General features: G+C 47.9%; 1 protein-coding gene and 1 pseudogene across 1 annotated transcript in view; both read left to right on the forward strand.

Annotated features, from left to right (window-relative positions):
- The window catches only part of GORASP1 (golgi reassembly stacking protein 1), a 737,102-nt gene that overhangs the window by 510,233 nt on the left and 207,387 nt on the right, over positions 1–19,482 (forward strand). The window lies entirely within an intron of this gene.
- On the forward strand, positions 1,305–18,271 carry LOC125998185 (caspase-14-like; annotated as a pseudogene).

The following is a 19,482-nucleotide window of genomic DNA, read 5'->3' on the forward strand; positions in this document are numbered from 1 at the left end:
TGTCTCCCTCTAGCAGACAGCTCTGTCCCCACCCCCCACTGCCAGTTCAGTTTCCTTCTCATGATACTGCCAAGGTGGCTCCAATTTTAGGCAGCAAACTGGGGCTTGTCTGTGCCATCTGATTGGGCTCGGGGGCGTGGCCTAGAACCCGGACGTCCTGATTGGTTTGGGGGCGTGGAGAGAAGTCTCTAGAAGGTGCCAAGGGTACAAAGGGAGAGGTCGCCACCTCCCTCCCTTGCTCCTGGGAAAGCGGACCCCCAGCATGCCAGGGATCCCGTTGGTGCATGCAGATTGGGGTGCTGGTCACCTCCTCCTGCAACCCCTGGGTAAGAGGATCATCCATCCCCAGTCACCTCCTCCTGTGCCTTGGGAGAGAGGACCCCAGCATGCCATGGGCCAGGGGCTGCAAATTGGGGCGCTGGCTGGCTGGGCTGGGTGCTAAAGCTGGACTTGGATGTCCTTAGTGCTTGCTCCTGATGGGGGACTAAGGAAGCCATTGATTGGCTCGAGTTGTAGGTTTCTAGGCTTCCTTGAGGATGGAAGAAGTTTCTAGAAGGTGCAACTCCCGGAAAGGCCAAGTTGCCTCCTCCTGGCGTCCCTGGGAAAGAGGACGCCCAGGTCACCTCCTCCTGCAGTGACTGTGCCCCTGGGGAAGGGGACCTCCAGCATGCCATGGATCAGTGGCTGCAAGTTGGGGTGCTGGTTGGGTGGGCCCCAGAGATGGGGTTGCATTGGCTGTTAGTTTTTTCCCCACTTCTTGCTCCTGATGGGGCTCTAAGGAAGGCATTGATGGGCTCGATTTTTAGGTTTCTATGCCTTCATGCAGGGTTGGTTCTGTGAGCACAGAGGCTGGAGGAAACTTGGAGAACTAACTGCCGGGTGCGGACCCCGAAGAAGACAGAAAAACGGAAAAAAGTGGGGTGTGCATGTATGCATGTATGTGTGTGTGTGTGTGTGTGTGTGTGTGTGTGTGTGTGTGTACATGCAAGGCATGGAGATAGGCCCTGCAATGGGCATCAGTGGCTCCCTGTCCCTAAGCTCCCTCAGGATCTGAGTGCGTTTTGAGGGAGGCAAAGGTGACTGGATTTTTTATTTGCAATGGATGACAACTGTCAGTGTTCACAGCCTGAGAGTCTAGACTGGCCCAGGACCCTCTTGCCAGCCCTCCTGGACCAGGACTCCGGGCACTTGCTCCTACTACCCCAGCTTGAGCGGTTTCAGTTTTGAACTTTGGTCATCACACTGTTACAGCTGGAGTTATTACTTTTTTTTAATTTTCCTGTGGGAAGAGGGTGCATCCGGCAATGCTCTGTGGTAACTCAAGGCTCCGTACTCAGGAATTACCTCTGGTGAGCTCCGGGGACCATGTGGGGGCATGCAAGGCAAGCACCTTACCAGTTATATTAGCACTCTGGCCCACTAGACAGGGGATGCATCTTTTTTATTTTTTTAAATATAAATAATCTTTAAGCACCATGATAAAAAGCATGATTGCAGTTGGGTTTCAGTCATAAACAGAACACCTCACTTTAACAGTGCAGCGTCCCCCAACTCCCTCCTCATACAACCCCCTGCCTGTATTTCAGACAGGCTTTTACTTCTCTCATGGTAGTTGTGAGCGTAGTTATTTCTCTAACTGCACCACTACACATTGAGACCGGAGCTTCTTGCTGTTGAGAATACATTGTCCATTTTACCCAGAATTATCCGAGTTGCTCAGTATCATGGCTTTGCAGGGGCCCACTAAGTACTTGAACAAGAAACAGCAGTTTCCTTTGTTTTATCTCCTTCCCTTGGTGGATGTTTGGTCTCTTAAAGGACCAAGTGTGGTTAATCAATGCAATTAGTTCTCCCCCTCCTTTTAATGAGGTTTATTGAGGTCACTGTGAATTTCAAGTCTTTCAGTTGTATTTAATTGTTCTTTGTTTTGATTTATTTTCTCATTTCTTCCCCGGAATCTTTCAGCCCCTACTCCTAATGGGACTTGTAAAGGATTTGTTGTTTTAGGTTTCTAGCCTCAGGGTTTGCTCTATAAGGAAGCTTTTTCAGGGGGAGGGGGCAGACTTCCCCAAACCTTGGGAACCACTTTCGTTTTAACATTCTTTCATTTCTAAAAATTTTTTGTTTGGGGGTTTTTGTACTCACTCATTGATGAAGAGGGATTACTCCTGGTGAGCTCAGAGGATCATATAGGATGCTGGGGATTAAACCCTGGCCAAGTACATGCAAGGCAAGCACCTTGCCTACTGTACTATCAGTCTGGCCCCACTCTGAGAAATCTTTTATTTTGTCTATTGGGTCGTACCAGTTGGTACCCAGGACTACTCCTTGCTGGTCCTGGGTGGGGGGTGGGGTTTCTTCTGGTGAGGCTGGAAGACCATGCAGCCCCTGGGATCAGTCTCAGCCCCATTCCTGCCAGCAAGCCCAGCATGGCTCTAGCCTATGAATACATCTCCCCTGTGCAGGAACCTATTCTGAGGCTGAGGGGGACCAGAGTGAGAGCATAGGGGTTAAGTGGCTTGCCTTGTGTGCTTCCAACCAACACTGGTTCCATTCCTGGCACCACTAGAAGTGACCTTTGAGCACAGAGCCAGGAGTAGCCCTTGAACACTGCCTAATCGGGCCCCAAACCCAAGGCAAATAAAATGAGATCGAAACTTTCTGGATCCAGAGCTATAAAAGTTTATGGAAAAAGTTTGTTTTGGTTTTGTTTTGTTTTGTTCTTTTCCTTGGGATAAGTTTTCTGGTCATAGGAATAACAACATCTTGATTTTTTTAAATAAAAAAGGGAAAAATAATGCTCTTTTCTTTTCTTTTTTTTTTTTTAAAATAAAAATTTAGTGACTTCAAGAAAGATTCTAAAGAGAAACCATGACTGTGTTGAGGAAGACCTGGTAAATATCTTTTTTCTCTTTCTTTACTTTTGGATATTAAGTGTAAAAGATTTAGTCAAAGTATTTTTCTAGTAGAGGAACGAAGCTCTTGTTACTCTATTGGCTTCATAAGCAACCCCATACACATTTCTCTGTATTAAAGAATGGCTGTTCCCTCCCTCCCTCCTCCCTATCTCCCTCTCTCTGTCCTCTCTCCCCTCTCTCCCCTCTCTCCCCTCTCTTCCCTCTCTTCCCTCTCTTCCCTCTCCTCCCTCTCCTCCCTCCTTCCTTTTCTCCCTCCTTCCCAGCCAGAGCTGAAGGGCTGCTTCCTGTCCGAAACTTACTGACTAAAATGCTGAATCTCTTTTAAGTTGCATTGCCCATTCTTGAAGGGCTTACTTCTTTTTTGTTTTGTTGTTTGTTTGTTTTTGGGCCACACCCAGCGTTGCTCAGGGGTTATTCCCGGCTGTCTGCTCAGAAATAGTTCCTGGCAGGCACGGGGGACCCTATGGGACACCGGGATTCGAACCAACCACCTTTGGTCCTGGATCGGCTGTTTGCAAGGCAAAGCAGCTGTGCTATCTCTCCGGGCCCGAAGGGCTTACTTGTACTAACCAAGTAATTACATTGGTTTGAGGCCTCTCATTTTCTATTGCCTTCTGGCTCTGTTACTTCTCCTGCAGCACATCCCTGGGGAGGTTTCTGTGAGAGTAACTTCCTTCCACTCTTCTCTTGGGTGAAGCTGATGGCCCTGATGGCACGTCAGAGGTCACTGGTGGACAATTGGGTCAAAAGGAGAGTCTTCATGATTTTTAGCTTCAAAGACAAGTAGAAAGACCCTTTAAGAAGACATGAAAAGAAAGTAAGGAAGGAAAGAAGGAAAGAAAAGAAAAGACAAGACACTAACAGGGTCCAGATAAGATAGTACTGTGGTTAGGGTGCTTGCCTGGCATGTGGCCAATCCTTGTTTGATCCCTGACACTTTTTTTTTTTTGTTTTTGGGCCACACCCAGTAACGTTCAGGGGTTACTCCTGGCTATGTGCTCAGAAGTTGCTCCTGGCTTGGGGGACCATATGGGACACCAGGGGATCGAACCTCGGTCCGTCCAAGGATAGCGCAGGCAAGGCAGGCACCTTACCTTTAGCGCCACCGCCCGGCCCTCCCTGACACTTTCAAGGCCTGCCAAGGAGTGATTCCTGAATGCAGAGCCAGGAGTAATTCCTTAGCGCTGCCGGGTGGGTATGGCCCCAAAACAAACAATAAAAGAAGACACTAACATCTGGGCATCTCTGGGTCAGAGGAGACCTGAGCAACTTGGCTTGCAGAGTAGAGATTCTTTCTTCTGGAGGATCTTAACGGAGGGTATTTGGGGGGCTTTTGAGTAGAGGAGCAGATGGACAGAAGCACCCCTCAACTCTACTCCCCCATACCCTTCATGGACTGTGTCAGGGTCCTGGTGAATTCGGGTCTCTTTGAAGAGACCTTGGGTAGCCAGAGATGGTTCAGAGGATCAGGTGCCTGCCCTGTATATGGAAGACCTCAGTTTGACCCTGGGCACTGCATATTGTTCCCTGGATACTACCGTCCAGTTGTGACCTCTGAGTGCAGAGCCAGGGACAGATCCTGAGTACTGCAGGAAGGGGACACCCTCCTCCCCTAGATAGTAAAATAAATATGTAAATAGGTGTAAAAAAAAAAAAAAGAGCCCGGAGAGATAGCACAGCAGCGTTTGCCCTACAAGAAGCCAATCCAGGACCAAAGGTGGTTGGTTCGAATCCCGGTGTCCCATAGGGTCCCCCGTGCCTGCCAGGAGCTATTTCTGAGCAGTCAGGAGTAACCCCTGAGCACTGCCGGGTGTGACCCAAAAACCAAAAAAAAAAAAAAAAAAAAAAAATAGGTTCTTGCCAGCGCTGAGACAAATCACTCTTTAAATCCATCTTCCTTTTCTGGGCTTTGATTCTGTCCTCTTCATGGTTCCCTGAACATTTGAGCTGGGAGCACCTCAGCTCCACGGGGTAGCACCAAAACAAAACAAAAAGTACAGTTAAATAAAAGTGAAACTAAACTTCAGTGCACATCGTCAGCCTGGATTTAGCCCCTGACACCTTATATGACTCTTCAAGCTCTGTTAGGAATGGTCCTAAGCTCTGCTGGTATGACCCCAACACCCTTCCACAAAAATGGGCAGTAGAAAAAAAAAAAATGACCCGAGAGATAGCAAAGCCTTAGGGTATCTCCTTGCACATTTCTGACCCGGACGGACATGGGTTTGATTTCCGGCATCTCACGTGGTCCCCTGAGCTTGCCAGGAGCGACCCCTGAGAGCTGCCTGGGTGTGATCCAGAAAGCAAAAAAAAAAAAAAAAAGGGAAAAAAAGAAATGAGCTATATAGGTGGACCAGGGAGTTAGCTCAAAGATTGAGTTTCCACTTGAGCCCTGGCATGGCAGAGGTCCTGAGCTCCCCCAAGTGAGCGGTCTCTATTGCCCTTCCCCCCTTTCCTCTACTCTGTTTCCTCAAACTAGTAGTTGTGGCTGTATTTAGGAATTTCAAACTGAGATTGAAGGGTCAGAGAGATAGTTTAGCAGGCTGGGCTCTTATCTTGTACACAGTCGAACAAGGATTCGATCCCAGGCTCCACATATAGTCCTCCTTAGCACAGGGTCAGTAGTTAGTGCAGAGTACCAGGAGATGTGGCCCAAAACAACTAAAAAAAAAAAAGGAGATTAACTTTTCAGTGCTAGACTGAAGAAGATATTTGAAGAACTATAATAAATCCTTGTAATAAATCTGATGAGAGGCAGTTCCTTATCTGAGGCGAGACTTCACTATTAATCTCACAAGAAACTCATCACTTCAGGCCTAGAGAGAATGTCTATGGGGCTGAACACATGATTTACATGCAGAAGGCAGGAGTTTGGTCACATGATCCTTAAACGCTGCTAGGACAAGATTCTGAGCTTTGGTGGGATGCTGGACATGAAAACTAACAAAACAGCTTCCCCATCGCTTCACATCTATACATATATACACACACGGATGAATTTGTATATAATATGTGTCTATGCATATGAGTGTGTATCTCTCTGTGTCCCTCAAAGATTGTATTTTCTGTGTTGTGGGTGGGTCTATAGTGTTTGGCTTTCCCTGCCCCTAGGACTGTTACGACCTGAGTGGCAAACGGCAGGCCTTCCTCATGTGTGTGAAGAAACACAGGCCAGGAGCGCACTAGGACGTCCAGCTGATGAGGGAGTGGCTGGGCCAGTGCCATTTTGAGTACACGGCCTGCATCGATCCCGACAACATGGTACCGTGGGGCTGCCCTGCTCCTTGGCCCTCTTCCTTGCTGGGGGAGAGCCAAGCCTGCCTGTCAGTCTGGAAAGAACCTCTGAGGCTCTAGCCCTAAGGAGAGGACTGGAGCCATCGAAGAATGGGATTTTGAGAACGTGTCCTAGCAAGGTAGACGAGGAGATGTGGAGGATCAGCCATGGGGAGTCCAGAAGGAGAGAGTTCTAGAGCCCTTAGGAACAGTGTAGACTTCAGAAGCAGCTGTGAGAGGTCCCCCTGTGGCCCTCCAGATGCAGTCCAGCTAACCTGGCACCTAGGGGATTGGAAAAGTCTTTTAGGGGTTCACTTGGAGAGGTGCAAAAGTCTGTACAGGGATAGAAACCTGCATGGCCTGGGCAGAAGTGTTAATATTTAAATATGACAGAAATGTGTAGCCCAAGGATGGTGGTGGAAGGGTAAAACACATTTGGGAGGGAGTGTTAGGGACCAAACCCAGCAGACCTCAGAGGCTCTGTGCTCAGGAGTCATTCCTGGCAACACAGAGGGATCTTCTACATTGGCCACAGATCAAATCTTAACCTTATAGTGTCTCTCTAGACTCTGCCACTCAGATTTTGGGGGAGCTGTGGTTTGAGGGCAGTGGCTCTCTGCAGGAAAGAAATCAGTCTGGGTTTCATCTGTTTAAATTACAGAAAAGAACTTCCAGAGAAGACAGATCATAGAGCATTGAAGCTGCTTTTTTGTGGAAGGGGATTTGCACGAGTGGGTTTCTCCTGAAAGAGAAAAGAGAGCCCCTGAAGGAAAGGAAGTTCACTCCCTGGGAGGAGACCAGGGCCAGAGTCGGGAGAGCTTTAGTCGAAGGAAGAAGAGATCCACCCAGGACACAGGCTGGAGGGCCAGGCTTAGTCAGGAGAGCTTTAGTCGAAGGAAGAAGAGATCCACCCAGGACACAGGCTGGAGGGCCAGGCTTGCTTTATAAAGCTGATTTTCCAGGGATTTTCCAGACTGCTTCACCTTGGACTGAGGGTCAAGGAGAAGGAAATGATTTCTAGGCAATTGCCAGGGAGAAGGACATTTTGTTTTTGTTTCTGTTTTGAGTCACAGCTGGTGGTGCTTCGATTAAAGGCAGTGCTCCCAGCTCTGTGTTTGGTGGGTCACTCTTGGTGGACCTGGGAGGGTGGGCGGACATATGGTACCAGAGTGCCTGTTGTTTCTATTTCATTCCTGTTCTCTCTAGTCCAAAAAGGCCTTTTGACCTTGGCAGTTTCTTGGTTCTTCGTTTTGTCAAACCTATGCCCAGCCTGTCAGTTATCTCCCAACTGTCTGGTTTCCTTGGTTGTAGCTCCATAATCCTTTTTAAAAAACAAACAAACAAAAAAAATTTCATTATTTTAAACACTGTGGTTACAGAATTAATGCATTATTAATAATAAAATTAATAATATGTAAATTATTAATAATGCAAATAGTTTTTTCTGGAACTCGATATTCCAACACCAACCCCACCTCCAGTATAACATTCCCTTTACCATTGTCCCAGGTTTTTCAACCTCCCCCAAGCCTGCCCCTTGTCAATAATAATATTATCATTATATAATATTAATGTTATACTGTTATATCAATAACAAGTAAGTAAATAATTTGCTTAATATTGCTTGTTACAATTAAATGATAATGGAGTTATATTAAAAAAAAACCCTTGATGCCAGAGAGATAGCATACTAGCATTTGCCTTGTATGCATCTGACCCAGGATGGACCCAGATTTGATTCCCAGCATCCCATATGGTCCCCCGAGCCTTCCAGGAGCAATTTCTTTTTTTTTTTTTTTTTTGTGGTTTTTGGGTCACACCCAGCAGTGCTCAGGGGTTACTCCTGGCTCCATGCTCGGAAATCGCTCCTGGCAGGCACGGGGGACCATATGGGACGCCGGGATTTGAACCGATGACCTCCTGCATGAAAGGCAAACACCTTACCTCCATGCTATCTCTCCGGCCCCCAGGAGCAATTTCTGAGCACAAAGCCAGGAGTAACCCCTGAGCACCGTGAGGTATGGCCCCCAAACCAAAAAACTAAAAAACTCTCGATTAACAGAAAATGTGTGGAACCTAGCTTACCTTGCAATGGAGTCTTCCGTCATTGTCTGAAGGCCTGCTAAACTGTTTGTTGAGCTTATGTGGCTTGTATGAAATTTCACATCTAATTTGGTTTGTTCATACTGGGATGTCAGTATTGAAACTACAGAGATGTCTCACGGCCATGTAAGCAGCCGAGCATTTCAGGACTTCTTCGATGAGCTCAGATGCTGGCAGTGTTGGATCATGTGTGTGGCTGCTGGGACTTCTGGAAGCCCAGAGGCATGGGGAAGAGGTGAGGGGCAGGGAGAGGCGAGAGGGTGCCTGCCCTGGAATCCCCGGAGATGTCAGCCACAAATCCAGCATTCCTGGAGTTTTTAGTAGTTATGTGTTTGCAGAGATTAGTGGAAAAGTCCTGACGCTGGGCCGTTGGGGTGATGGCAGTGACAGGGTGTGTCTGTGTGTGCAGCAGAGGAAGGAACTTGCCCTGTTCCTTCCCTAGGGGACTCAGAGTGATGAGCTGCATACTCCTTTTCAGAATATATCTTGGTGGGCCAGAGCGATACCACAGAGGTAGGATGTTTGCCTTGCATGCAACTGACCCCTGACAGACCTTGGTTTGATTTCTGGCATCCCATATGGTCCCCGAGTCTGCCAGGAGTATCCCCTGAGTGCTGCTGGGTGTAGCGGAAAAACAAAACAAAATCAAAATGTATCTTGTCTCTTCAAACACTTCTTGATTATTCTATGGCTTTTCATTTCCCCAGATGACTGGCTGACAGTTACTGTCTGGGAGCTTCAGCCTGACTGTCCAGCTCAATTTTCAGTTCAGTCTGTGGCAGTTTATTTTTCCTAGAGTCTAGAATTGTCTTCCTAGCGACTTTCTCTACCTCTGTTAATATTTGTTTATACATGCTTAGTAGTAGTTCACCGGCAAAAATATTTCACTGCTTTATTTTCCCAATCGTTAGTTTGGTTGGACAAGTTTTCTCTTTCTTTTTTGTTTTGTTTCTGGGCCACAGCCTGCAATGCTTAGGGATCACTCCTGACTCTACACTTAGGAATTACTCCTGGTGGTGCTTGGGGGACCATATGGGATGCTGGGGATTGAACCAGGTCCGCCATGTTCAAGGCAAATGCCCTACCTGCTGTACTATGGCTCTGACCCTCTATCCTTGGTGGGGGGGTTTTGGGCCACAGATAACAGCAGAACTCAGAAGTTCTCTCCTTTGAAGGCTCAGGGGGACCTTATGGGATGCTGGGGATCAAACCAGGGTCAGCTGAGGGCAAGGCAGATGGCCTGCCTGCTGTGATATTGTTCTGGTCCCTATTTTTTTCTTCTTTTTTTTTTAATTTTTTATTCTTAAGGGCCCCTATTATTTATTCATTTAAATTTAGACCATCCCTGACTGCCGTAGGGCTTACTCTTGACTCTGTGCTCATGGAACACACCTAGCAGTGCTTGGTCAACCATAAACCATGCTGGGAATCAGACCATGGTCATTCTTAAGTCAGATTGCTGCTAAACTTTTGCTCTAATTTCTCCAGCCCCTGTTAAACATGCTTTTACCCCCCCCCTTTTGGGGTATCTTTTTTAGGGGGTTACCGCAGATGGTGGTGCTCAGGGATTACTCCTGGCTCTGTGCTCAGAAATTACTTTTTAGGGGTCTATATGGGTGCCGAGATCGAACCCAGGTAGGCCATATGCCAGTAGAACACCTTACTCGCTGTGCTATCACTCCGGCCTCATTTTTTGGCCTTTGTATTTCTTCTTTCTGTAAATTGCTATCCTTTGCTCATTTGCAACTACACAAACACTTTTTCTCTGGAGCTGGGGTTCAAACCCAGGGACTCACATGCAAGAAGGCTTGTCTTCTACCATGAAGTTACATCCTAACCCCTTTTGCCCCTTTTCACTGGTTTCCTTTTTTAAATGTTTATTGTTCTTTTTCCCTGAATATTACTCACTTATAAAATATAGGATCTGTTTTTTTCTCTACCGTTTTTTGTGTGTGTGGTGCCAGAGATTGAGCCCAGGGCTTCATCCCCCTCACTTCATTTTGGATCAAAAATTTTCCATTAGGGCAATGGCTGGGAAGAAAACTGGCCTCATTGCTTGTCCAGTGCCACTGAAGCCTCTCAGTCCTCTCCGCTGCTTCCCTTTTCACTTTCGTGTTCTTGTCAGACAGAAACCTTAGTTTTTGTGACTAAACTTCTACTTCTGGTTTCTTGGTTTTCATGTCTTTATTATGCCATAGATATGGAACCCTAGGCCTGACACACCTAATCATTTTATTTATTTAGCATTTTTTGGGTAGGGATTACTCCTGGCTCTGTGCTCAGGTGCCCAAAGTAAATATTTAAAATTTTTTTTTCTGAAAAAATATATTTTCTGGAATATGTGTAGGATTTTTTAAAGGTTAGCCTTCTATTCTCTGGAATTTTAATTTTAAGACAATGTGAGAGAGAAGTTATCTTTGTTTTCTAGCCTATTCTTGGTTGTTGACATTGATTGAATGCTATATCCTTTTGGTACCTAAAGTTCCTATTTTATCATGAACCGACTTCCTATAATACGTGGATCAACTTTTTGAATTTTTAGAGTTGTTTTTGTCTGTTTTGGGGGCATACCTGGTGGTACTCAAGGGTTACCCCTGCTGTATGCTTAGAAATCGCTCCTGGATGTCTTGCTGGACCATATGGGATGCCGGAGATCAAACTCGGGTCCATCCCGGGTCAACAGCTTGCGAGGCAAATGTTCTACCTCTGTGCTATCACTCTGGCCCTGCATTTTTGTTTTATCTCTTGGTCTTGGGTTCCACCCAGGAACTCTCCCGATGCACTAACTGGGGATCACTTCGAGTAGTGCTTGTGGGGGACAATCATGCAGTGCCAGGGATCGAACCTAGGTTTTGCTCTACACTCAGGAACCACCCCTCGTGTGAGTTCAGGGGACCATAAGACCTGGCGTTGAGCCCAGGTCAGCCAGTGCGAGACTTACTCATATCCCGTGTTCCCTATTCTCTATGATCTTGAAAGTCAAATGGTGTAGTTTCACAGAAATCTTTTGGGATTTTGATTGGTACTTTTTTGTTTTGTTTTGTTGTGGGGTCACACCTGGCAGCGCTCAGGGGGACTCCTGGCTCTATGCTCAGAAATCACTCCTGGCAGGCTCGGGGGATTCTATGGGATGCCGGGATTCGAACCACCGACCTTCTGCATGAAAAGCAAACGCCCTGCCTCCATGCTATCTCTCTGGCCCCTGATTGGGACTTTTTTGTAAATTAATCCTGCATCGGATTAACTTACTGTTCTCTACTGTTTTCATTTTTCATAATCATTTTTGCAGTTTTTTATTTTATAGTGCTAGGGTTTGGGGGGAATCCACACCCAGCAGTGCTGCTCCTGGTTCTTTGCTCAGGAGAGTGAGATCTTTGCTAGTGTTTGAGGGGACCATGTGTAGTGTTGGGAATGGAATCAGCATCAGTACAAGGCTGTGTACAAGGCAACATGCATTGCCTAACCTTGTTTTTGTGTGTGTGTGTGTGTGTGTGTGTGTGTGTGTGTGTGTGTGTGTGTGTGTGTGTGATGGTGCTTACGTGTTACCCTGGCTCTGCACTTAGAAATCACTCCTGGTGGGCTAAGGTCTAAGCGCCAGAAATTGAACCTGGGTCAGCTGTGTACAAAACAGCTGTGCTATTTTGTACCTGTTGTGGTATTGCTGAAATACTTTCATATTACCTCTCTAACCCAATTTTCAACATGTAAATAATTTTTGTCTCTTTGAATATAGAATATAAAACTTTGTCAATATTTTGTTTTGTTTTGGTACCACACCTGGTGACATTCAGGGGTTACTCCTGGCTATGCGCTCAGAAATCGCTCCTGGCTTGAGGGACCATATGGGACACTGGGGATCGAACTGAGGTCCATCCTGGATTGACTAAGTGAAAGGCGAGCACCCTACCACTGTGCTATCGCTTCGGTCTTAGAACTTTATCAATATTGACAGGTTATGTTTTTGGTAGGTTTTTGGTTTTTGCTTTTTGGGATTTTTTTTTGGTTTGGGGGCCATGCCCAGCGGCACTCGGGTTACTTCTGGCTCTGTGCTCAGAAATCATTCCTCTCAGGCTCGAGGACCATATGGGATGCTGGGGATTGAATCAGGGTCCATCCTGAGTCAGCCACATGCAAGGCAAACACCCCACTTACCACTCAGGTCCATCAGTATTGACTTTTTTTCCCCTTGGGTCACACCCGGCATCGCTCAGGGTTCCTCCTGGCTTTACACTCAGAAATCACTCCTGACAGACTTGGGGGACCATATGGGATGCCGGGATTCGAACCACTGTCCTTCTGCATGCAAGGCAAATGCCTTACCTCCATGCTATCTCTCTGGTCCCCATCAATATTGACTTTATTGAAATGGTTAGATCTTTTATTTATTTTTTTGGTTTTTGGGCCACACCCGGTGATGCTCAGGGGTTACTCCTGGCTATCTGCTCAGAAATAGCTCCTGGCAGGCACGGGGGACCCTATGGGACACCGGGATTCGAACCAACCACCTTCGGTCCTGGATCGGCTGCTTGCAAGGCAAATGCCGCTGTGCTATCTCTCCGGGCCCATACTAATTTAATCAAAGAAGTATCAGTGACCCAAAAACAAACACCAATTCTGAGAGCAAACAAAAACTAAGTGAGTCAGATATGCTGATATTACACTCTATTTTGGAATTTAGATAATTTTGTTATTAATCTCCCCAGACTACTTAGCATCGGAGCCATTTCTAGCATTTGAGATTTTCCCACCTTCTCTTCTCTGAAATTTCCTTGCTTTGCAGGAGTTCCTTGAAAAAATAACATCATTTCGGGATGAGCTCAATGAAATGAAAGATGAGATTGGCTGCTGCATTGTGACTCTCATGTCCCACGGCGAGCAAGGCTTTATTAAAATGAAAGATGGTGAGAAAGTGAGCCTGGAAAAAATCTTTGAAATGTTCAACAATAAAAACTGTCCGGCCCTTCAGAGGAAGCCCAAGATCTTCATCGTCCAGGCGTGCAGGGGAGGTATGTGTGGAAGTTCGTTGTACAGTGTGTTTCTAGGAAAATCTCCTGTGGAGAGTTGAGAATTAAGTAAATGCATGCATTTTTATTTACTTTGCTAGTTTGGGGGCCATACCCATTTAGTTTCCAGGGCTTACCATGCTTAGGGAAGGGTCTTGGCCCCTCTGCTATCTTTTTATGACTTGTTTGTTTTTGGGCCACACCTGGTGTTGCTCTGGAGTTACTCCTGGCTCTGAGCTCAGAAATTTGCTCCTGGAAGGCTGGGGTTAGGGGGGACCATATGGGATGCTGGGGATCAAACCCGGGTCTGTTCTGGTCAGCAGCATGCAAGACAAACGTCCTACCACTGTATTATCACTCCAGTCCTCTTTATGTTTTGATTTTGGACCACACCTGGTGATGCTCCCGGCTATGCGCTCTGAAATCGCTCCTGGCTTGGGTTACCATATAGGATGCCAGGGAATCAAACCTCTGTCTGTCCTAGGCAGCACATGCAAGGCAGACGCCATAAAGATTGCGCCACCGCCCAGGCCCCTCTTTTTATGATTTTTATTTTTATTTTTTGGGGGGAGAGGACTTTGTCCCATATGTGGTGTTGTTCAAGGATTACTCCTAGCTCTGCTTTCAGGAAACATACCTGACAGTGCTCAGGGGATTATAGGGATGATGCTGGGAGTTGAACTCAGGTTTAGCCGGGTGCAAGGCATATGTCCTACCCATTATACTATTTCTCTCTCCTCTCTCTTCAGCCCCATATTTTAAGTAGCTGATATAACTTGGCTGATATAACTTACATCAGCTGTCTAGGGTTCTTGGGCTTGGAACTGGAAAAACAATGACAGAATGGGGCTTGAGAGATAGCATGGAGGTAGGGTGTTTGCCTTGCATGTAGAAGGACGGTAGTATGAATCCTGGCATCCCATGTGGTCCCCTGGGCCTGCCAGGAGTGACTTCTGAGGAGTAACCCGAGGGCTGTCAGGTATGATCCGAAAACCAAAAAAAAAAAAAAAAAAAAAAAGAATGGCAGGAAAGTCATGCCTGGGAGAGAAATGTTTTTTTAGTAAGGGCCACTAGTGTCAAGGTATATGGGACTTAGTATTTATTTATTTGTATTTTGGACCCCACCCGGTGATGCTCAAGGGCCACTCCTGGCTATGCACTCAGTAATCGCTCCTGACTTGGGGGACTGTATGCGACGTCCAAGGCTAGCGCTGGCAAGGCAGACAGACGCCTTACCGCTCCACACCACCGCTCCAGCCTCTTGGAGTTAGTATATTTTTAAAAAATGCATCAGATCACCATGAGATACAGATGCAAAGTTGTTCCATTTTCTAGCACCCATCCCTTCACCAGTGTCCACTTCCTCTGCCAATGTCCCCAGTTGATTTCCTGCCCCTCACACTGCCGCTAGAGCAGACACCTTTCTTCTTCCGTTTTACCTTGTAGGTAGTGTGCTTTATGATGCTATTACTGAAATACTGACATACACGGTACAGATGTATGTTGTAACCTCTTTTCAGCAGCCAGTGTCTTGTCCATAGAGTAGTACTATCACTGCTAGCATGGTCCCTTCTGTGACCTAAGCAACCTCCCTCCATTGTTGGAAACGTTCTTCCCTTGACCTTTGTTCTATTGCCTTTGGGTATTTTTCTCCTATAATGTTTCTTTACATCCCTCAAATGAGTGCCAACATTCTGTGTCTGTTCTTTTCCCTTTGACTTAATTCACTAAGCAGAATATTCTCCATCATTTGTGTCATAGTAAATTTCATGACTTCTTGACCACTTGGGTTGGTTTCCATAGTTTGTCTATTGTGAATAGTGCTGCCATGAATGTAGAAGTGCAGATGTCTTTTCTGAGTCATGTTTTGTGGCTCTTAGGGTATATTCCAAATAGAATGCAATGACTAGTTTTTTGAGGCATCCGTTTGTTTTTATTCCTAAAACGCAGAGAAGATAGATTATGGTGTCGAGACGGGTGATGAGCCCATGGACTATGATGCTGTCAAAGAGAAGTGCCAGCTGCCCAAGTTCAGCGATTATTTCATCATCTACCCGACCCAGCCAAGTGAGTCATGAAGGGAGCCCCAATGAGAGATTTGCTTTTCAAGGATTTAGGGGCTTCTCTCTCTCTCTCTCTCTCTCTCTCTCTCTCTCTCTCTCTCTGTCTCACTCTCTCTCTCTCTCTCTCTTTCTCTCTCTCTCTCTCTCTCTCTCTCTCTCTCTCTCTCTCTCGTGTGTGTGTGTACGCGTGTGTTGGGGGGGTTCACACCCTGCTATACCCTGCGGTGCTCAGGGGTTACTCCTGGTGGGCTCAGGGGACCATCTGGTAAACTGGGGATCAAACCTAGGCCAACTCTGTGCAACAAATGCCTTCCCCTGTGTATTGTCCCTCCAGCCCCTTCCTGCTGAGTTTTATTTGCTTACTTTTATTTTGGGCGGAGTTTCGATACGCTTGACTGTGCTCAGAGATCACTCTTAGCCGTGGTTGGGGATCAAACTGGGATTGATTACATGCAAGCCCTGAACCCTTTAAAGGCATGTGTCTAACCACATATTCTCTCTCCGGCACTCAGGGCTCTGTGCTTAGAAATCTCTCCTGGCAGGTAAGGGGACCATATGGGATGCCCAGATTCAAACCACCGCCCATCCTGGATCGGCTCTATGCAAGGCAAATGCCCTACCATTGCGCTATCTCTCCGGCCCAGGTTTTTTATTTTCTAATTTGAGTTTTCTAAATCTAAGTTGTAGGAGTTAGGGTTGGAGCTATATATAGCTCCATGTCACTGGGTGCATGCTTTGCAGATAGAATGGCTAGATTTGATCCTAGTGGTCCTCAAGCACCACTGGAGGGAGCCCCTGAGCACTGATCCAGGAGTAACCTGAACACCACTATGTGTCTCCCCATCCCCCCAAGGAAAGAGTTCTCTGATATGTTTTTTCTCAATTTTGCTTGATTATTTTTTTTGGTTCGTTAGTTTTTGTTTTTGAGTGACACTTGGTGGTGCTCAGAGGTTACTCCTGGCTCCACAGCTGGCTTTGCTCCTGATACCAGAGTACATGTGCTCACATACCCTCTTACTAGGTTCAGTCCCTGCCCCCCCCCCACATATCCCCACACACACCTTCCTATACTTCTTATTAGGTTTAGTTTCACATGCACACTCTTGCTGGATCCAATCATGGCACCACACCCTTTGCTCATGGCACCATATAACCCTCTTTGCACCCTCCCCTCTCTTTTTATAATTATCTTTATTTAAACACCATGATTACAAACATGATTATAGTTGTATGATTACAGTCATGTAATGAACACCCCCTTTCACCAGTGCAACATTCCCACCACCAAGTTCCCAGATATCCCTCCTCCCCACCCCCCTACACCTGTACTCGAGACAGGCTTTCTACTTCCCTCATTCATTCACATTGTTATGATCGTTTTCAGTGTAGTCATCTCTCCAACTGCACTCATCACTCTATGTCATGAGCTTCATGTCATGAGCTGCACCTACCAGCCCTCATCTCTCTTGTCTCTGAGATACTGTTAAAAATGTTCGGGGCCAGGAAGGTGGCGCTAGAGGTAAGGCGTCTGCCTTGCAAGCGCCAGCGTAGGACGGACCATGGTTCGATCCCCCAGTGTCCCATATGGTCTCCCCAAACCTGGAGCGATTTCAGAGTGCATAGCCAGGAGTAAGCCCTGAGCGTCAAATGGGTGTAGATCTGAAACAAAAAAGAAAAAAGAAAATCAGTAGCCAAATATGTTATGGAAAAATAGCTTTATTTTTATTTATAAAAATACTCTAAAATAAGAAGGATGGAGATTGGAACCTGGAAGAAAAAAAAGAGCGTTCTGTCAGAGGCTCATAGGTTCCTCTTGCCTCTTGCCTCAGAAATCGCCCCTGGCAGGTTGGGGGACCCTATGGGATGCGGGATTTCTATGGCAGTCCCTTCTGGATGGTCTGCTTGCGAGGCAATTGCCCTCCCGCTGTTTTTTTTTTTAATCTTTGAACCCAGGTGGAGCGTGCAACACGAACTGACCGCGACTTCCCAGACGCCAGGGTCTGTTTCTCCTATTAAAAATTGTTCTGGGAAAATTGGGGAGAGAGCATGGCGGCAGGCATTTGCCTTGCATGCGGAAGCATGGTGGTCGAATCCCTGCGTCCGCTAGGGTCCCCCCAGCAGGCCAGGGGCGATCTGCGAGTGGAGGCCAGGAGGAAGCCCTGAGCGTCGCCAGGTGTTGCCCAAAGGGAATGACCGCGTAATACCCATTGCTCTGTGTGGCGCGTGGGCTCCTCTGTTCCTCCTTCTGGGCTAGGGGCTGTCAGGGGCAAGGCCTGCAAGCAAGCAAAGCAAGCCAGTCTCCTAAGAAAGTCCTTCCCAAGGGCAAGGGCCCAAGAGGATTTCTCTCCCATTGAAATTTGTTCTAGGGGTCCGGAGCGAAAGCCGGGCATAGGGCGGCGAATCAGGGCATCCCGTAGGATCCCCCAACCCCGCAGCGCAGCACACCAGGAGGAAGCCCTGAGCGCGCCAGGCGTGGCCCCAAAGGCATGACCGGTACGTCCTGCTGTCTGTAGAGCTGGCAGCTTGGGTGCCGGGAAGGGGTGATGGAGGGGGGCCACTGGCACGGCCCCACCCTCGGCCCGGCTCCCTCTCCACACAGCCTGCAAGTGACAAAGCGAGTCTCCTGAGAAAATCCTCCCCCCCCCAAAAAAAAGAAAGAAAATCCCTCCCAAGGGGCTTTTGCTCCCATTGAAATTTTTCTGGGGCCCTGAGAGAAAGCCGGGCATAGGGCGGCGAATCCCGGCATCCCGGGACAGCAGGAGGAAGCCCTGAGCCCAAAACCCAGTGGCCGCTTCCCCCTTGGGCCTCCCTGGGCCGCTTTGGGCAGGGGCCCCGGGGGCGCTGCTGGGGCTTCCACGGGGGCAACACCCGCGCCCTCGGCCTCCTAGTCCACGATAAGGAGCACACTTGAAGCTCCTGGACTCCTGTCGCTGGCTCCACCCCCTGTCCTGCGATCTCCTCTGCCCACCTGAGTGCGAATTCTGCAGCAGCATCCATATACTCCAAAGTAATGCGCAGCCGGTGGTCCCAGCTCAGGCTGTGGCCCAAAAACCAAAAAAAGACAATTGCTCAGCCAACCCCTGTGGTTGACTAAGGAATCCCGCGGCTCGAACCCCGCGGGTCATGTCTGCACTGCAACTGCCTGGGCGACCTGGCCTGCGGTGTCATGTTTCCCCTTACTATAAATTCAGCTGCAGCATCTGTGAGGTCTGCAATCAGCATGTGCTGCCGGTTGCCCCAGTTCGGGCTGTGGCCCAAAAACCAAAGAAGAAAGACAATTGCTCACCCAACCCCATCTCCTCTGCCCACCTGAGTGCAAACTCTGCTGCAGCATCCGTGTATTCCAAAGGCATGCACAGCTCGGGCTGTGGCCCAAGAACCAAAAAAGAAAGACAATTGCTCACCCAACCCCATCTCCTCTGCCCACCTGAGTGCAAACTCTGCTGCAGCATCCGTGTATTCCAAAGGCATGCACAGCTCGGGCTGTGGCCCAAGAACCAAAAAAGAAAGACAATTGCTCACCCAACCCCATCTCCTCTGCCCACCTGAGTGCAAACTCTGCTGCAGCATCCGTGTATTCCAAAGGCATGCACAGCTCGGGCTGTGGCCCAAGAACCAAAAAAGAAAGACAATTGCTCACCCAACCCCATCTCCTCTGCCCACCTGAGTGCAAACTCTGCTGCAGCATCCGTGTATTCCAAAGGCATGCACAGCTCGGGCTGTGGCCCAAGAACCAAAAAAGAAAGACAATTGCTCACCCAACCCCATCTCCTCTGCCCACCTGAGTGCAAACTCTGCTGCAGCATCCGTGTATTCCAAAGGCATGCACAGCTCGGGCTGTGGCCCAAGAACCAAAAAAGAAAGACAATTGCTCACCCAACCCCATCTCCTCTGCCCACCTGAGTGCAAACTCTGCTGCAGCAGCCCTGTATTCGAAAGTCATGCACTGCTCGGGCTGTGGCCCAAGAACCAAAAAAGAAAGCCAATTGCTCAGCCAACCCCGGTGGCTCGAACCCCGCGTCCCATTGCTCCCCCGGCTGTCTGAACAGCAGTCAGTGTTTCCCCATGTTGGTGTGGGGAGGGGAAAGCAGGGGAGACCGCTCTGGGCCCGGCCTGGCTCGC

This window comes from Suncus etruscus, chromosome 20, assembly GCF_024139225.1.
Source record: "Suncus etruscus isolate mSunEtr1 chromosome 20, mSunEtr1.pri.cur, whole genome shotgun sequence".
In the NCBI taxonomy this organism is placed as follows: Eukaryota; Metazoa; Chordata; class Mammalia; order Eulipotyphla; family Soricidae; genus Suncus; species Suncus etruscus.